Here is a 5,921-nt window from a genome sequence, read left to right on the forward strand (position 1 = left end):
GTAGGCATCAGAATAAATGTTCTTTTTAAAAACTTCTTTTTTTCTGTGGCACTTTTTGTTGGATTGAATTTTTAATGAATCAAAATGCTAAAATCCAAGACCCAGATTTGAGGGATGTTCATACAGTAGAAGGTAGGAGATAATGAAAGGAGGGAGCTAGACTTACATCCTGTTTGTTTCCAGGACATTCTCCCCACCTTAGAAAAAACAGGTGGTCTTCCACATCTTCCATCTACTAGTTCCTATTGAAATTTGGGGCCAATATTTTATCTAATAGTGTTGATTTTCTCTTGTTTTACTTTCTTTATGTACAGAGGTCAGAGACATTTCTAGGCAGAGAAACAACAGTCAGGGAAGTTTCCCAAGGCTAAAGCAAATTAACAGTATTGTGTGCTAGTTCTATGCTAGTCCTATCAAAATTGTTTCCACTTTCCTTCATTTATTCATGAAAATTTTGAGAATAAAAAGATTAATATGATATGATTCCCTTTATAGTAAAATCAATATCTAATATAAAATATAGAAATCCTGACAAATTTGTATTTTGCAAAATGTTAATCTCCCAAGTAGATATCAAAACAAAGTGCTGGAAGGGGGCAATTAATTCTCCCTCATGAATTCAAAGGAGGCTTGACCAAAAATAACTACATCTGAAAGAACATTGCTAAGATCCCTGACCTGGAAATGGTGAGATGAAGATACAATTTCAGCTCTGTTCAGCTCCCAAAGAACACACTCTTGTGTAGGTAAGGATCAGAAGAATGAAAAGCAGAAAGCGTGCCTGCAGGCACTGGTGTCAGTAGGGTGTGTGCTCCCTTCCTATGCTCTGCAGAGTAGGTGCTGTCTTAGGAAATCAGGATCTGACAGACAGATCTTACCTTTCATTTTAGGAAGCAAGGTCCCTGTTTCCTTTTCTAGCTCTTCTCTCTCTATTGACTTTTAACACTGTTTAGAGGTTTGTTTTACAAAATTCACAAAGTCGAGGTCCTAAAGTGCTGGGTTTGTTCACTTTTAATCAAAAATATCTGTTATTAAAACCAAACAAACACATACACAATTATGTTCAGGAATACGACTCTTCCTATGCTTTCCTCCTGTTAGTTTTTTTTTCATGTGTGTTTTGGATGGGAAAGGGAAAAGTAAATGGGTAAATTTCTGTGAATTTTCAGACTTGAGATGAGGAGGGTTCTATCAACATAATGAAGACAGCAATGCAATGAATTAACCAAGGGAGTCTGTCTGGCAGTCCACAAGTGATATGGATAAGAAGAGTTGAAGATCAAAGACCAGTGGTTACAGATACCTTCAGAAAATGTTGTTTGTTGACTGAAAGAAAACTAGGCAAACTAGGTCGTTATAAAGATGACCTTAATAATAAAAGATAACATCTATTAAACACTTACTCTGGGTCAGGAACTGCATGTACTATGTAAATTCATTTAAGAACTATGATTATGCCAATTTTACAAATGAGAATACTGTGGTATAGAGAGGTTAAGAATCCTTCCTAGGGTCACACAACTAAGAAGCATTACAATTAGAATTCTACTCTAGAACTTTAATGTCAAAGCCTCTGCTGTACTTTACTGTCCTTGTCTCTGTTATTTGAACTGTGTCTTTTTTAACAGAAGAGTGGCTACTGGACTAAAACAGTTGCTTTAGCTCTGTGCTCCAAGTCATAGAGAATGTTTCAAGAAAACCTACTCTCTGTCCCATGAGGGAGAAATGATTAACTACTTTCTCTAACCTGAAGAATGGTAATAAGAAGTATCTTACTTTTTCTGGAATTTTAATAGCATTGGATAAAAAAGGAATAAAATATGGGGTGTTGGGGTCCACGTGTTTCCTGAACAAAGGAATGAACACACAAGACAACACAAGACAAGACAAACATGGCGGCCGCACCAAATGACATGCTCCGCTTTATTTTATACCATCGTTTGTGGAATGTTACCAAGTCACAAAACACATTGTTGTTTTTCTGACCTTTCCCTGACTTTCTGGATTTCCAAGATGTTTACATATGAACAAGCCCCCAGGGTCTGCTATTTGCAACTGAGGCCAGTCTTGTAGGCTCCTTTGTCCTCCCTGTTTGCAGAGGAGGAATGCCCTGCTTCATTTGCAAGAGTAGGACTTATAATATTAATGGGGGAATGCCCTGCTTCATTTGCAAAAGCAGGACTTATAATATTAATGGGGGAAATGCCCTGCTTCGTTTGCAAGAGCATATAGTCCTCTACATGGGGTGCTCAGTAATCTGGAAAATAGCAGAGTAGTCCTATGAAAGTAGGCAAATGTGGAGACTCTGGTAGGCTTTACAGTCCTTTCATTGTAATTGTTAACACTGTTTAAAATATGTCTCTGGAGGAAACTTGACATGAATTTAACTTATAGGTTATAAAGATAATAGCATAGACTGTTCTTGTCTATTAAAAGAGCTTTTAACATCTATGAGTAAAACACTTCAAAATAGTTTCACAATTTTTTATAATCTACTTTATCATTGTCTAATATATTAATCTTATGTGAGCACATGGCTATTTAATAGAATAGAATTTTTCAGGGGGCTGTCCAAAGTGCTAATCTCCTTCTAGCTTTTAGGGAAGATATAGTAATAAAAGATGCAATTGCATATTGAAAGTCTTAAAATGTTTTTTCAATGAAAGATTTAAGTGTTTTAAAACCTTGAAGTAATGACTTTTATTTAGTTACCCATTCCTGAGTATAAATGTGCTTGAATAGACTTTTCCTTATATTTTTAAGGTTTGCATAACTGATTTATAAGAGTTATATTTTTTGTATAAATTCAAATCACATATATTAATTATTTGACAAAAAAATTTAAATTGAATTGCTTCATTTTTTGAGTATCCTTATGGACATATAGATTTTATAAGCTTATTTTTAATTGAAACATCTATGTTTCCATTGGATTTATTACTTTATATTTTGTTTCAGAGTTTTTTTAACGTAACTATCCTTTGAGCCCTCAAGACAGTACATTCTCTTCTTAAATTTATCCTGCCCTGTGATATGGAGTAAGTTCTTTTTCAAAAAGTTCCAGTTTCCTTGTTAAAAATAACTGTTAGAAACTCAAATGAACATTTTAGGAAAATAAATGGCTTTTTTTTTTGTCCTTTGAGTATTATTTCATATGAGAATAGACAGTTAGAAATTTATTTTTCTAAAATTATGTTTCACACTGACAACTTCAACTGGATGCTAACATTGTTTTTCAACATACTATGGTTTAGTAATTCTGTAATTAAAGTGTATTTTACACTTATATCAGATTAGGCATGCTCTTAGCTTATTCAATTCCTAATTTAAAAAACTATTCTCCTGGACTTTTCCTTAAGGTATCACAGCAAATCTCTAAGTTTCAGGCATCACTTCCACATTCAAGGCAAAATGTTGTGTGATTGGGAGGCAAACAGCAAAAGCTATCCCGAAAACCCTAGTAGATTTCTGCCTGTATCACAATGGGAAGAACTCATTTACAAAGGTGGACAAAGAGTAATTGGTTTGAATACAGTTTTTGGACCAGACAATTGAGCCTATTTTTAGATTTAGAATTTAAAGATCTGTATAATTTTAAGTATTAAATTTGTTTTATGAGACTCTATAAAGAAACATTAGTTTTTAACGTAGTAGCACATTTAGTTGAAAATATATGATTACATTTAATTCTGTTATATTATAGGTTACAGAACCAGATAATGGTAGCCTTCAAGTTGTTTATAAGACAGGTATAGGAAATGTATATAATTTCAGCCATTTTAGATTTATTTTAAAAGTTCAATATTTTAATAAATTATAATGTCATACATAAATATTGTTTAAATTGTGAATAATTATAACAGAACAAAATATGTGGCTGTTTTTGAATGAATTGAAATTCATAAAATAAAGAGTTCAATGGAAAAAAATTGGCAACAAATGTTAAAGAAGTTAACAACAACAAGCTGTAATTGGCTATTAGATACATGTCAGTTTATTGTACTCTGGTAATTTTCAAATATAAGCATATATGTATTTTTTGCCTAATTAGATTGACAATGAATACAAGGAATGATATACACTACATGGGATAATGTGTTGAAATAGGAACTTCCAACGAATGATGCTGGATATATAGTGTTTTAAAATATTTGGAATGGTGGTTTGTCATTATCTACTCAATTATTAATCTTGAATAGTATTGGATACTGTAGTTATACTTCTAAGAATTGATCTCACAATCATATTACAGTATTTGAATTTATATATAAGGCTTCACTGCAGCCCCATTTAAAATTAGAAGTATTTGAAAACAATCTAAATTTCCATCCATATGAATGAAATAAATAACATAAAGTTCGTGCAGACATAACACAGAATATTATGCTGCAGATGTTTTATAGGGAAATAATAGATTTGTATGCTGTGACTATAAAAATAGAGTCATAAATATGGGAAAGATATAAACATATTGTCAACTCAGCAAATATCAAAACACTCATTTCATGCGTTTTTTGAAAAAAACATGTTTACATCTAAATTTATATGGAAATTTATTCTTTTTTGTGCTATCATGTACTAGATATTATTTATTCTTTCCATTTTTTATGCCCATTAAATATTCCCACTTGCCCTCCAACCTCTCCACTTCCCTTCCCAGTCTCCAGTAACCATTATTTTACTGTCTCTGTGAATTCAATTGTTTTATTTTTAGCTCCCACAAATAAGTGAGAACATGCAAAGTTTGTCTTTCTGTGCCTGGCTTATTACACTGAACATAATGACTTCCAAGTACATCCATTTTGCTTCAGATGACAGAATCTCATTCTTTTTTATGGCTAAATAGTACTCCATTCTGTATATTTTTTGTATTTCCCTTTAATTCTACTTACCCTCATTTTTTTCTATACATTATTTAAACTAACTTGATAAATGTTTTCTCTATGTATTCTTATAAAACATGTACTTTTGTTTCTTACACATGTACTTTTTATTGATGTAAACTGTGCTGATTTCATTGTGTTGCTTATTTTTACCTTTTAGTATTATTTACAGGAATTATTTTTGTTTCTTTGTGTTCAATAGCTCATAATATTTAACACCTGCATGATTCTCTGAACTATTGATTTGGCCTATGTTAAGTACCTGTTTTCTCCATAATAAGCTCCAGATTGCCTCCAACTACCTAACATTCTGAACAACCTCTTCATGTATGTCAGCTTTTAAACATGTGTAAAAAAGTCTTTGAGAAATATTCCTAGGAGCAGGATTATTAAAACCAAGGATACACTTGAACTTCATTTCTACCAGATTTTTCTCTAAAATGACCACACCAGTTTACATTCTTATCAGCTGTGCATGTATTTCTTTGTCTCTTCATCTTCTCTAACACTTGGCCTCAATAAAGATTTTTAAGCATCTCTTCATGTAATCACTAGACTTTAGAGTTTATCTGCCTTTAAATTGTTTGTCTATATCATTTGCCAAATTTCTTTTAAGTTTTCTTTATTTTCTCACTTTTTTAAGGAGGTCATATTTTTTTCATAAAAGTACAATAAATTTTCCATCCAAAACAAACTAAATAAATGTGACCTAAGAGGTTGTATTTTGATTACAGACAAAGATACACTGGCCAACTTACCTAACAGAGCAGTATCTTTTTTTAATCATTTTATTTATTTTTTCTAATTATACTTTAAGTTATAGGGTACATGCGCACGACGTGCAGGTTTGTTACATACGCATACATGTGCCACGTTGGTGTGCTGCACCCATTAACTCGTCATTTATGTTAGGTATATCTCCTAATGCTAAACCTCCCCCTTCACCCCATCCCATGACAAGCCCCAGTGTATGATGTTCCCCTTCCTGGGTCCACCCGTTCTCATTGTTCAATTCCCACCTATGAGTGAGAACATGCT

The sequence above is a fragment of the Colobus angolensis genome, unplaced genomic scaffold (assembly GCF_000951035.1).
Source record: "Colobus angolensis palliatus isolate OR3802 unplaced genomic scaffold, Cang.pa_1.0 Scaffold439, whole genome shotgun sequence".
NCBI lineage: Eukaryota > Metazoa > Chordata > Mammalia > Primates > Cercopithecidae > Colobus > Colobus angolensis.